Source organism: Saccopteryx bilineata, chromosome 1, assembly GCF_036850765.1.
Source record: "Saccopteryx bilineata isolate mSacBil1 chromosome 1, mSacBil1_pri_phased_curated, whole genome shotgun sequence".
Lineage (NCBI taxonomy): Eukaryota > Metazoa > Chordata > Mammalia > Chiroptera > Emballonuridae > Saccopteryx > Saccopteryx bilineata.
This window is the reverse complement of record NC_089490.1, coordinates 95,598,190-95,613,615: the sequence shown is the minus strand read 5'-3', so window position 1 is coordinate 95,613,615 and position 15,426 is coordinate 95,598,190.

The following is a 15,426-nucleotide window of genomic DNA, read 5'->3' as shown; positions in this document are numbered from 1 at the left end:
CCTCTCCCCCCCACAATCATCACACTCTTCTTCATGTCTCTGAGTCTCATTTTTATGTCTCATCTATATATGGAATCATATAGTTCTTAGTTTTTTCTGATTTACTTATTTCACTCAGTATAATGTTATCAAGGTCCATCCATGTTGTTGTAAATGATCCAATGTCATCATTTCTTATGGCTGAGTAGTATTCCATAGTATATATGTACCAAAGCTTTTTAATCCACTCGTCCACCGACGGATACTTGGGCTGTTCCCAGATTTTCGCTATTGTGAACAATGCTGCCATAAACATGGGGGTGCATTTCTCCTTTTGGAACAGTGCTATGGTGTTCTTAGGGTATATTCCTAAAAGTGGGATAGCTGGGTTGAAAGGCAGTTCAATTTTTAATTTTTTGAGGAATCTCCATACTGTTTTCCACAGTGGCTGCACCAGTCTGCATTCCCACCAGCAGTGCAGGAGGGTTCCCTTTTCTCCACATCCTAGCCAGCACTTATTCTGTGTTGTTTTGTTGATGAGTGCCATTCTGACTGGTGTGAGGTGATATCTCATTGTGGTTTTATTTTATTTTGTTTATTCATTTTAGAGAGGAGAGAGAAAGGAAGAGAGAGAGACAGAGAAGGAGAGAGAGAGGAGAGAGAGACAGAGAGAGAAGGTGGGGAGGAGCTGGAAGCATCAACTCCCATATGTGCCTTGACCAGGCAAGCCCAGGGTTTCGAACCAGCGACCTCAGCATTTCCAGGTCGACGCTTTATCCACTGCGCCACCACAGGTCAGGCCTCATTGTGGTTTTAATTTACATTTCTCTAATGCTTAGTGATGTTGAGCATTTTTTCATATGCCTATTGGCCATCTGTATGGGATAAACATATGAAATTATATCAAACTAAAAAGCTTTTGCACAGCAAAAGACACCATTAACAAAATAAAAAGACAACCCACACAATGGGAGAACATATTCGACAATACGTCTGATAAGGGGTTAATAACCAAAATTTATAAAGAACTTGTAAAACTCAACACCAGGAAGACAAACAATCCAATCGAAAAATGGGCAAAAGAAATGAATAGACACTTCTCCAACGAGGACATACTCTTTTTTAAATTCTGTCAAATTTTTATTTATTGGTTCTTCAGCTCTTTCTTCCTCTCCAGATTTATGTCTCTTACTTTTGGGACCATTGCTAAGTATCTGCTGGTGCCTAGTTTCTATCCTCCATATTCTTAAGCATTTTATATTTTCTATATCTTTATTCTTTCCTCTTCCTGGAAAATTAATCAAATTAATATTCCAACTCACCAATTTTGTCTTCAGCTACACTTATTCTACTATTTCTTTTAATTTTTTTTAACTTCTCAGGTTGGTAGCACTATTGAACTTGTCTCATATTAATCATGGACACAGCAAGTAGCTTAGATTGCTACCACAGATTTCTGTGGCTGTAAGACATATCATAAAATAAATAGGAGGAAATGCAAGATCAGAAATTGCCTCCAGTTTGGACTTTCACCTTCTCCCCTTTCAGCTTTCTTCCCGGGTGACTGCCCTTCATCAACCTCTGCCCAGCCACCACTCTCCACTCTTCAGTTCAATTTAGGTTGCAGGAAACGTTCTCACTCTGATATGGTTTATTCTTTAGACACTTCTTTTCCTTTTATCTCTATTGTATCTCCAGAGTTGGTTTTGGGAATTGGCAGTCCCTGTTGGTTCACCATTTTGGCAAGGAAAGATGGTCATTACATATACAAAAGATGATCCCATTAAAGAAGAAATATTTTGAGAACATAACATAAATATTTGTCATGTTTGAGCCAAACTACAAAAACATTATCAATTAATATATCAAATTCAAATTTTGGTAATTAATTGCCCCTTTATATCTATGATTGATCAATGGTGAAAATGCTATTTTAAGAAATTCTATAGTTAACTATAAATCTTTTAGAGCACTGTAAGATATACAAAGTATGCCACAAATTTCTGCCAAGTAGAAATCAGCAAGGCCTCTGACATTACTGTTAATCAGAAACTACCAAAGATGCAAAGTGTTTTTCTGTTCATAATCAGGCCCATTTGGGTGTATAACCATTGTGGTATGTAACAGGAAGAAAAATTTTGCTATATCAAAGAAAATAATAATAACCCAACAGATGTGTTTGCATTCAGAAAGAGGGGTGGGTTTTGAGTAATAGTAGTAAAAATTGATGTTCTATGTGTGTATTTTATTATGGGAGGTCTGCCTAGTGTCTAAAGATTATAATTGGACTCAGATTTTTTACAGTAAGTCTACTATGTGGAAAAGGTTCCTATGAGTACCTACTAACTAGAATAATCTAATTATGTGCTAAAACTCTGTCATGTTCTTATATACAAACTTAGGCAATACCTTGCTAGACCAAAGCATAAAGCTGACTTGAACTCCAGATAGGCAGAATGAGCAAATCCTGTTTAGTGGGGACAGTTTGTGCACCAAAATACCTCATATATGAGAATCAGGGAACCAAAGCTGGCCAGGCAGTGAGTGCTAGAAGAATAAAGCCTTCCTCTGTTTCCTTGCCCATGAATCGAACATACAATATCAAGTGGCCAAAATTCTTCTACTTTGTCTCAGTTGGAGAAAGAATGTTTTATGGAGATGATGTCAGAGTAATGGCGGGGTAGGAAGTGATACCGATAAATCTCCCCCAAAACTCAACAAGATCTTCAACCAGAAACAGAAAAACCTATACTTGGAGCTTCCAGATGCTTCGCAATACACCCAAAGGTATGATTGAGTGAAAAATTGGCTAAATATATAACCAAACCCTGAAGGAAATAGGGAGTAAGAAATGCTCCACTTTCCTCACTAACCTAAACAGGGTGGCTTTCTCTGGTAACTGTGAATATAGAAACTGAGGCGGGCAAAGGGGGTGAATAAATCCAGGCCGCCGCGGCACAAACGGCCGAATCAGGCTGTGGCACACTGATCCAAGCCGAGGAAAATCTGATCCTGTGGCAACCCGGGCAATACAAGCTAACACTCGCGCCAAACCCAAACAAAGAAAGACAAGCGGAGCGGCCATTTTACCCGGTCTCCTAGTCGGTGCGCAGTTAGTGGGCGAGAATTTCTTCCTAGGCCCCGAAAGTGGGTGCCCGTGTTGCCCCACGGAGAGGCAGGGTCAGAGGCCTTTCTGTGGGCCGAGGGCAGAGTCTCTGGGCAGCCCCAGCGCCCTGGGAAAGCCACGCACGGGAGGGAGTGAGAACTAATTCCAATGGTGGAGATTTTCCGTGCTGGAGGGTGTTTCACTCAGAGGAAACCGTGGCCGGCCTCATATCCTGGTTTGCGCGCGCAGATAAGGAGTGAGCAATTCCTCCGAGTGCCTCGGCAGTGCGCGCCCGTGTTATCGCACAGAAGGGCAGAGTCAGGGGCCTTTGTGTGGGCCAAAGCGGAATCTCGAGCCGCCCCAGCGCCTTGCAAAAGCTGCGCACGGGGACGGAGCGAGACTCAATTCCAATGCTGCAACTTTCCCTGTGGTTGGGGGTTTCACTCAGAGCGTGAGACTGCTGGCCGGATATCCTGGTCGCAGACAGTGAGTGAGAGTTTCCTCCAAGAGCCCCGGAAGTGGGCGCCTGCTTGTGTTACCGGACAGAGTGGCAGAGCCAGAGGTCTTTGAGTGGGCCGAAAGCCCGCCTGATTATGCTAGCAGCTCTGACTGACTGAGCCTTACCCAGAGCCCTGTGCTGAGTGGAAATAGAGTGGGGAGTTGCCAGCTCTTTGAACCTCTTACTATCCAGGCACAGGCAGCAGCAACCCCATAGCTGGATTATCAGGCTACTAATTGAGGAAGGAAAGACTAGGAGAAGGGCTCCAGGAACACGGACTCTCTCACTGTCGGAGCCTATAAATGCTAATGAGCTTCGACTGCCAACGAGACTAAAGCACAATACATGACATTGCCATAGAGACTTATCAACTGCAAACCTCTACCTGAGCGTGCCAACGGGGCAGAACCCGGGGTACAGAGTCACCGACCAGGAAGAGGGAGAGAAAAGAAAAAGCAAGAAGATAACCTCTCAAAATCAAGAATAATCTGCAGACTTTATAACCTATCCCATTTTATTATATTTGTTCGTTTGTTTCTCTTATCTTCATTCTTGATACTTTTTTTTCCTCCTCCCATTTGGCCGATTAACTCTCTACCGGTCTTACTCTCTCCTCTCCTTGAACTACACTACCCATAAGTGTTACATCTCCCATTATCTTTTCTCTTCTCTTCCTTTCTCTCTATGAGGGTTGCACTCCAAAACCCTTAACTCTCTATCTCTCTCTCTCCTTTCTTTTTTCTTCTTTTAGTGGTTCCCTTTTTTTGTCTCTCTCTCTTTCTTTTCTCCCTCTATATTAGTTTCTTCCTTTCTCCTTTACATTTCCTCTCATTCAAACCTCAATAACAAACAAATTATCTTATCTGGGACTCAAACCTATGTTTTTGGCATTTTGGGGGGTTTTTACTTCACCTTTTTAACTCACTAGCAGTGCTCCCATCCCTGGCTCTCCATATTATCTAGTTCTTGTTCCACTAAATACAATAGTAATTTTTTAATTTGTCCCCCCATTTTTCCGTTTTCCTCTTATTCCTCTCATCATAACTCTTAGACAACCAACACCTAAAAGCAAATCATTTTATTCTTGACCCAAATTTTTTCCTTATTTGCTTTTTGTGGGTCCATACGCTCTTTTTTTTTCTTTTTTTTTTCTTTTTTCTTTTTTTTTTTTTTTTGCCCCTTTATTACTTTTCCCCAATTCAGGCCCTCCATAACAGGCATTGTTTGTTATAATTCACAGTCCACCACAAGATTTTCTCAAGAAAGAGGGGAGAGGAGAGGAGAGGAAAAAAGGAGGGGGGGAATAATTTCCATTTTTTTAAAATTTTTATTTTATTTTATTTTTCTTTATTTCATTATTAATTTTTTTAAAAAAAAACAACTCCTTTAGATTTTTTATTTTTTTTATTTTTTTTAACTTTTTATTCTTTATTAAATCTCATTAATACTATCAACAAAACCACCCTCAGATGCCATTAAGGAAGAGAAAATCGAATATCATGGATACAAAAGAAAGAGAGGTAACACAGCTAGATGAGGAAAAATCTATGGAGAAAAAATTTAATATATTGGAAACCTTGGAGCTAAATGACAGAGAATTCAAGATAGAAATCCTAAAAATCCTCCGAGATATACAAGAAAACACAGAAAGGCAATCTAGGGAGCTCAGAAAACAACTCAATGAACACAAAGAATATATGTCCAAGGAAATTGAAACTATAAAAACAAATCAAACAGAGATGAAAAAGTCAATTCATGAGCTGAAAAACGAAGTAACAAGCTTAGCTAATAGAACAGGTCAGATAGAAGAGAGGATTAGTGAAATAGAAGACAAGCAACTTGAGGCACAACAGAAAGAAGAAGAAAGAGACTCAAAAATTTAAAAAAATGAGATAGCCCTACAAGAATTATCTGACTCCATCAAAAAGAATAACATAAGAATAATAGGTATATCAGAGGAAGAAGAGAGAGAAAATGGAATGGAGAACATACTCAAACAAATAATAGATGAGAACTTCCCAAGCCTGTGGAAAGAACTAAAGCCTCAAGTTCAAGAAGCAAACAGAACTCCAAGTTTTCTTAACCCCAACAAACCTACTCCAAGGCATATCATAATGAAATTGACACAAACCAACAGCAAAGAAAAAATTCTCAAGGCAGCCAGGGAAAAGAAGAATACAACATATAAAGGAAGGCCCATTAGATTATCATCAGATTTCTCAGCAGAAACTCTACAAGCTAGAAGAGAGTGGACCCCAATATTTAAAGTCCTGAAAGAGGAACTTTCAGCCATGAATACTATACCCATCAAAGCTATCCTTCAAATACGAAGGAGAAATAAAAACATTCACAGATACAGAAAAGATGAGGGAATTTATCATCAGAAAACCCCCACTCCAGGAATTACTAAAGGGGGTTCTCCAATCAGATACAAAGAACAAAAAAAAACAGAGCCACAAGTAAAAGCTCCAAGAAGAACACAATAAAACCAAATTTAAACTGTGACAACAACAAAAAGAAAGAGGGGGAGAAGATGGAGATTAACAGTAGCAAAGGACGATGGAGTGCAAAAGTACTCACAAAATAGTTCGCTACAATGAACAGGGTAGGGACCCTTTTCATTACTCAAAGGTAACCACCATTGAAAAAACCACCACAGAGCACATGAGATAAAAAAGATAGCAACAGAGGAAAGATGTATGGAATACAACCAAATAAAAACAAAAGATAGAAAAACGAAAGAGAAGGATCAAACAAGACACAAAACTAACAGAAAGCAAGATATAAAATGGCAATAGGGAACTCACAAGTATCAATAATTACACTAAATGTAAACGGATTAAACTCACCAATAAAAAGGCACAGAGTAGCAGAATGGATTAAAAAAGAAAATCCAACTGTATGCTGCCTACAGGAAACTCATCTAAGTAACAAGGATAAAAACAAATTCAAAGTGAAAGGCTGGAAAACAATACTCCAAGCAAATAACATCTAAAAAAAAGCAGGTGTAGCAATACTCATATCGGATAATGTTGACTACAAGACAGGAAAAGTACTCAGAGACAAAAATGGCCATTTCATAATGGCTAAGGGGACACTCAATCAAGAAGACATAACAATTCTTAATATATATGCACCAAACCAAGGAGCACCAAAATATATAAGACAGCTACTTATTGATCTTAAAACAAAAACTGACAAAAATACAATCATACTTGGAGACCTCAATACAACCGCTGACGGCTCTAGATCGGTCTTCCAAACAGAGAATCAACAAAGACATAGTGGCCTTAAACAAAACACTAGAGCACCTGGATATGATAGACATCTACAGGACATTTCATCCCAAAGTGACTGAGTATATATTTTTCTCCAGTGTACATGGATCATTCTCAAGAATTGACCATATGTTGGGCCACAAAAACAACATCAGCAAATTCAGAAAAATTGAAGTTGTACCAAGCATATTTTCTGATCATAAAGCCTTGAAAGTAGAATTCAACTGCAAAAAAGAGGAAAAAAATCCCACAAAAATGTGGAAACTAAACAACATACTTTTAAAAAATGAATGGGTCAAAGAAGAAATAAGTGCAGAGATCAAAAGATATATACAGACTAATGAAAATGACAATACGACATATCAGAATCTATGGGATGCAGCAAAAGCAGTGATAAGAGGGAAGTTCATATCACTTCAGGCATATATGAACAAACAAGAGAGAGCCCAAGTGAACCACTTAACTTCCCACCTTAAGGAACTAGAAAAAGAAGAACAAAGACAACCCAAAACCAGCCGAAGAAAGGAGATAATAAAAATCAGAGCAGAAATAAATGAATTAGAGAACAGAAAAACTATAGAAAAAATTAATAGAACAAGGAGCTGGTTCTTTGAAAAGATCAACAAAATTGACAATCCTTTGGCAAGACTTACCAAGGAAAAAAAGAGAAAGAACTCATATAAACAAAATCCAAAATGAAAGAGGAGAAATCACCATGGACACCGTAGATATACAAAGAATTATTGTAGAATACTATGAAAAACTTTATGCCACTAAATTCAACAACCTAGAAGAAATGGATAAATTCCTAGAAAAATACAACCTTCCTAGACTGAGTCAAGAAGAAGCAGAAAGCCTAAGCAGACCTATCAGTAGAGAAGAAATAGAAAAAACCATTAAAAACCTCCCCAAAAATAAAAGTCCAGGCCCTGACGGCTATACCAGCGAATTGAATCAAACATTCAAAGAAGACTTGGTTCCTATTCTACTCAAAGTCTTCCAAAAAATTGAAGAAGAAGCAATACTTCCAAACACATTTTATGAGGCCAACATAACCCTCATACCAAAACCAGGCAAGGATGGCACAAAAAAAGAAAACTACAGACCAATATCTCTAATGAATACAGATGCTAAAATACTAAACAAAACACTAGCAAATCAAATACAACAACATATTAAAAAAATAATACATCATGATCAAGTGGGATTCATCCCAGAATCTCAAGGATGGTTCAACATACGTAAAATGGTTAAGGTAATACACCATATCAACAAAACAAAGAACAAAAACCACATGATCTTATCCATAGACGCAGAAAAGGCTTTCGATAAAATACAACACAATTTTATGTTTAAGACTCTCAACAAACTGAGTATAGAAGGAAAATATCTCAACATGATAAAGGCCATATATGATAAACCATCAGCTAACATCATATTAAATGGCACTAAACTGAAGGCTTTCCCCCTTAAATCAGGAACAAGACAGGGTTGTCCACTCTCTCCACTCTTATTTAATGTGGTACTAGAGGTTCTAGCCAGAGCAATCAGACAAGACAAAGAAATAAAAGGCATCCATATCGGAAAAGAAGAAGTAAAGGTATCACTTTTTGCAGATGATATGATCCTATACATCGAAAACCCCAAAGAATCCACAAAAAGACTACTAGAAACAATAAGCCAATACAGTAAGGTCGCAGGATACAAAATTAACATACAGAAGTCAATAGCCTTTCTATATGCCAACAATGAAACAACTGAGAAGGAACTCAAAAGAATAATCCCCTTCACGATTGCAGCAAAAAAAATAAAATACTTAGGAATAAACATAACAAAGAATGTAAAGGACTTATATAATGAAAACTATAAACCATTGTTAAGGGAAATCGAAAAAGATATAATGAGATGGAAGAATATACCTTGTTCTTGGCTAGGAAGAATAAATATAATCAAGATGGCTATATTACCCAAAGCAATATACAAATTTAATGCAATTCCCATCAAACTTCCAATGACATTTTTTAAAGAAATAGAGCAAAAAATCATCAGATTTATATGGAACTATAAAAAACCCCGAATAGCCAAAGCAATCCTAAAGAAAAAGAATGAAGCTGGGGGCATAACAATACCTGACTTCAAACTCTCTTATAGGGCCACGACAATCAAAACAGCATGGTATTGGCAGAAAAATAGACACTCAGACCAATGGAACAGAATAGAAAGTCCAGAAATAAAACCACATATATATAGTCAAATAATTTTTGATAAAGGGGCCAACAACACACAATGGAGAAAAGAAAGCCTCTTCAATAAATGGTGCTGGGAAAACTGGAAAGCCACATGCAAAAGAATGAAACTGGACTACAGTCTCTCCCCCTGTACAAAAATTAACTCAAAATGGATCAAAGATCTAAACATAAGACCTGAAACAATTAAGTACATAGAAGAAGACATAGGTACTCAACTCATGGACCTGGGTTTTAAAGAGCATTTTATGAATTTGACTCCAATGGCAAGAGAAGTGAAGGCAAAAATTAATGAATGGGACTACATCAGACTAAGAAGTTTTTGCTCAGCAAGAGAAACTGATAACAAAATAAACAGAAAGCCAACTAAATGGGAAATGATATTTTCAAACAACAGCTCAGATAAGGGCCTAATATCCAAAATATACAAAGAACTCATAAAACTCAACAACAAACAAACAATCCAATAAAAAATGGGAAGAGGATATGAATAGACACTTCTCCCAGGAAGAAATACAAATGGCCAACAGATATATGAAAAGATGCTCATCTTCTTTAGCTATTAGAGAAATGCAAATCAAAACGGCAATGAGATACCACCTCACACCTGTTCGATTAGCTGCTATTAGCAAGTCAGGTAATAGCAAATGTTGGAGAGGCTGTGGAGAAAAAGGAACCCTCATCCACTGTTGGTGGGAATGTAAAGTAGTACAACCATTATGGAAGAAAGTATGGTGGTTCCTCAAAAAACTGAAAATAGAACTACCTTATGACCCAGCAATCCCTCTATTGGGTATATATCCCCAAAACTCAGAAACATTGATACGTAAAGACACATGCAGCCCCATGTTCACTGCAGCATTGTTCACAGTGGCCAGGACATGGAAACAACCAAAAAGCCCATCAATAGATGACTGGATAAAGAAGATGTGGCACATATACACTATGGAATACTACTCAGCCATAAGAAATGATGACATCGGAACATTTACAGCAAAATGGTGGGATCTTGATAACATGATACGAAGCGAAATACGTAAATCAGAAAAAAACAGGAACTGTATTATTCCATACGTAGGTGGGACATAATAGTGAAACTAAGAGACATTGACAAGAGTGTGGTGGTTACGGGGGGGAGGGGGGAATGGGAGAGGGATAGGGGGTGGGGAGGGGCACAAAGAAAACAAGATAGAAGGTGACAGAGGACAATCTGACTTTGGGTGGTGGGTATGCAACATAATTGAACGACAAGATAACCTGGACTTGTTATCTTTGAATATATGTATCCTGATTTATTGATGTCACCCCATTAAAAAAATAAAATTATAATAAAAAATAAATAAATAAATAAAAAGAATGTTTTATGGACTGACTCTCCCCTTACCTCCCTGAAGCAGGATGGTCAGTTTCAAGAGACCTGTAGGAGGCATTTCAAAACTTGTGAGAGAGAGAAATTAGGAAGGGTCAGGAGAGAGACAGAGCATGTGTGCTAAGTCATGGTGATAGTTGGGGTTAAAATGAAAAGAGAAATTCTCTTGAGCAAAGTGAGGGAGAAAACAACAGTGGGATATTAAGATTAAGTCAAATTTTCTATTTACATCTTTACATCTTGTGCCAAGCTAGTATATTTTCTCCACACCCCTCCCTTTAACACTAAACTTCAATAAATGTTAACTACATAAAATAATCTTTTGATAACAATGTTTTTGGAGGGGGAAGAAGTCGCGAAATGTTCACATGTTAAATGGTGAAGGGGCAGAGAGAAGACAGGAGATGTATGGGGGAGAGGGAAGAAAACAGAGTATTCAACAAAAACACACTTTCAGGAGGCAATAGAAGTACGGTAGCCCAAACACCCTCAAGGACATTAGAAATACTAGGGATAATATGCAGAGCTAATGATTCAAGTCACATTTAGTTCTTATTATTCAAAGGACTTGAGGACTTGGACATGTTATACGTAGATGATATATTTGTTCCCATCAGATGTGTGAACTCTAATAATTTTCCCAGGAAGCTCAAAAGGTTAGCAAGTCAGATCCTACTCTGTCTATTAATATGTGACCCTATTTGCCCTAACACAGCAGCTCAGAAATAAAAAAGACCTCATTTCCTTCCCTTTCCACTGACAGGCACATATTAGGATGAAATTTGGAGATAAATATAGGCACATTTTGTCTGTAAAGATTTATCATTTTACTTTCCTATACTCTTAGCTTTGATCTAGGGAACTACTTCATTTCTTCAAAATAAGTAAACAACTCAGAGATAGTGGAGTAGAGAGTAATTTTACAGAGAGTCCAACTACTTATAATAGAGCTATTTTCCAACATGTCATGCAGCAGTATTGTCCAGGATATGAGTTGAGAAGACTATTCAAATTCAACATGGTCATGCTGAGGGAACAAGAATGGCCCAACTCCTAAAGAGTTATCACTAACCCTGACCCTGATCCAGCTTCCAACACTCCTTGTACCCTCCAAGAGACACTAAGTTTCTGATATTTTTCTATAGCTAGAGCAAAGGAGAACAAGAAACTGAAAATTATTTTCCCAACTAAAATCTAGCCCTAATATATAGGCTAACTTGAAATAATTTATTTTAAAAGATCACTGTACTTGCCTGACCAGGCAGTGGTGCAGTGGATAGAGCATCGACTGGGACACAGAGGACCAAAGTTTGAAACCCTGAGGTCGCCAGTTTGAGCGTAGGATGATAGACATGATGCTATGGTCGCTGGCTTGAACCCAAAGGTCGCTGTCTTGAGCAAGGGGCCACTTGTTCTGCTGTAGCCCTCCCCACCAAGGCACATATGAGAAAGCAATCAATGAACAATGAATGTGCCCCAACAAAGAATGGATGCTTCTCATCTCTCTCCCTTCCTGTCTGTCTGTCCCTGTCTGTCTGTCTCTCTCTCTCTCTCTCTCGCTCTCGCTCTCTGTCTCTGCAACAACAAAAAACACTTTACTTGAGGGTATAAGAAATTATTTTCATATTAAGTAACCACCCAGCATACATTATGTGCCACACCCAGTAACTCAACCATGAAAAGACAGAATTGGATTTTGAAATAAGTTGAAGACTAAGAATGTTCACAGCCAAAGCCACAAAGTTAACATAAAATCATTCTGCTTCCAAGTAACTCTGTACTTCCTTATTCCGAATGTGCCTCTGAAAAGTTTAAAGGTTTATTTGTCTTAAGAAAGTTCTGCCACATTTACATCTATGTCCATGAAATCAAATTCCAGAATGTATAAGAAAAAGAGCCAAAATTATGTAAGGAAAGAAGATGTAGGTAGAAAAGAACATTTCTGAAATATTCAAGTGTTTTACTGTGAGGTCATCTTGGGAGGAAAGACATTTCAACTCTGGATCTGGACCCACCATCTCTCTGAGTCTGATGATAGATCACTCACCGAGGGTTTCACCCAGGTGAAGAAAACATACACTTTGAGTTACAGTGTCTAGGACTGTAGACACATACACAAACTGTGTCTATAGAACAGTTTGTCTTTAGTTCATCACAAAGATTTCTCTCAATAACACAGAACTTGTCTTAAGGGCCAAAGTATTCATTGTTGAATAATTTATATGAATAGGAACACAAGACAGCATTATCCACCTGACCTGTGGTGGTGCAGTAGATAAAGCATGGAATGCTGAGGTTGCTAGTTTGAAACCCTGGGCTTGCCTGGTCAAGGCACATACGGGAGTTGATGCTTCCTGCTCCTCCTCCTTCTCTCTCTCTAAAAATGAATAAATAAAATATAAAACAAAATTTTTTTAAAGAGCATTATCCTATCTGAATATATACAATGATATTTTCTAAAACTCTAATATGAAAAAATGTAACAGAAGTTTCAGTAGAGGCATATTTGTTCAGACGACATCCCTCTGTCTCCAAGCTCAGAATCCCCACAGTCAACCTCATCTTCCTCTTTCAGGAGTTTCTCCTTTCCAAGATCTTCTTTCTTTGAGGAATGTGAAAACCAAACTGCAATAGAAAATTTGGGGCTTGGTTAGAACTTGAAGATGAATCAGAGTCCTCTAGAAGCATCACAATCCTAAGCAAGGAGAAAACAGCATTCCTGGGGCCCCAGATTGAGATAATTTCTGCACAACATAAAACACATCAGGAAAATTATATTTAGATACAAAACGTTGGTCTCAGATGATTGTCTAGAAAATACCTATAATAGAGACTAAAAACTTCTGTGAAGAGCTATTTTGCAGTCTATCCAAGCAGCAGGGACATAAAACTGGAGGAAGAAATAATTATAAACATCCTATTTTTCCCAATAAGATTAGGCTAAATCATAGGAATTTTGTGACAGGAAGATATAATTCCATTACTATCTATTCCATGAGGACACTTAAGGACCAGATCCTGACTTCTCAGATGTTTTACAAAAATAATCCCAGCCTGTTCTTAACATCCTTAAATGGATATAGCTGCCTCAGTTTCTATAGTTTTTCTCCTCCAAGGGACCCACCCCCCTTACATGGGCTATGGCAGCAGATGTTTTATTGGGCCTTCCAACTCTGAAATTCTGTAGATTGAGGCCAGCCTCATGAACATGCAACTCATGCAGTTGGTCAAAATTCATGCTGTCACCATCTTCAAAGTCTTAATAATTTTTGAACAAGGAACCCACGTTTTCATTTTGCATTGAGCCTTGAAAATTATGAAACTAGTCCATTCTATGGATCTTAAGGATATATGAAATAATCTCACCCTTCACCCCAAACCTGCCCCCATGAGAACATATATTTATCAGAGTAATTTTAATATATTAGTAACTATACAGTATCAAAATATAGCCTAGGCCCTGGCCAATTGGCTCAGTGGTAGAGCATCAGCCAGGTATGTGGATGTCCCAGGTTTGATTCCCCATCAGGGCACACAAGAGAAGCACCCATCTGATTCTCCATCCCTCCTCCTCTTGCCTCTCTCTCTCTCTTTCTCTCTCTCTTTCTCTCTCTCTTCCCCTTCTGCAGCCATGGCTCAATTAGAGCAAGTTGGCCCCAGGGGCTGAGGATGGCTCCATGGCCTCTGCCTCAGGCACTAAGAAAAGCTCAATTGGAGCAAGATATCAATGGCCCCAAATGGTCAGAGCATCACCCCCTAGTGGGCTTGCCTGGTGGATTCTGGTTGGGGCGTGTGTGGGAGTCTGTCTCTGCTTCCTTTCTTCTCACTGAATTTAAATTTTATATATATATATAGATATCAATGTTTTGTCACTTTAAGTGTATTTCTCACTTTGTTGCACCTTAAAGTAACCCCCCCCCAAAAAAAATCTTTTAATAATGTATGTTGTGATTGGGAAAATAAGGCCACAGCATCAAAAATATATGTGTGGCTATAACTGCAGTAATGTACCCATCACAAAATCTAGTTATTCCCATTCTCCCTAAAGATACCTACAAAAAACATAAATAATTTTTTACATTTCTGTAAAAACCAGAAGATAACTGGTTGCAATTAAGAAATATGGACCCACTCAAAAAAATTTTTTGCAGGAAGGATTTGTAGGAAATAAGGATATTTCTTTATATTTAAACATATATAAAATTAAATTTTAAAAATATAGTACATAAAAATTTTAAATATCATATATAAAGTAAATATAATATATAATAAATATAATTATTTCCCAGGAAATAAAAATAAGACTACAAGAGATTAAACTTCTCTACTTGTGGACTAAACAATTTATGGGGTCCGGTGCAAAATAAAATGCAGAGTCTCTTGTTCAAAAAACTATCAAGAAGCTCAAGATGCGACAGGAAAGCAATAAACCAAGTGTGAAGTTGAGTCCTTATTAGCATGAGGACCTGTCGCAATTGCACAGGTCTCCTTCCTATGAAAATGGCCTTCAGCATGTCCATCTCATCCATTTCACATAAAAACAACTTCAGGAAGACTTTCAGGCACAGAAAACCCTGCATTTTGTAATTGCATTCTAGATCACCTATCTTCTTCTGCTTTTATCAGCAATATCTTTCTCAGATAGAAGGTACCTAGGTAAAGTAGGTACATCCCTGAGAATGAGGAAAGGGTCATCCTAAATCTAACAGTGACTTTTTTGTGTGGCTTTGAAAAAGTCACATGTTATATACTTTCAGTTACTTTATTTATGGAATAATATTTGACCATATATAATCTCTGTGATCCCTTCAAGTAGCAAATCCTAGAATCTATAATTAAAGATATTCTGGGTAATTGGTAACATCATCCCCATAAAACATGAAAATGTTTACCAAATCTCAAAATATTTCAGTAAGATTATATCTCTCCTACCCTAAAGGTTTACAATT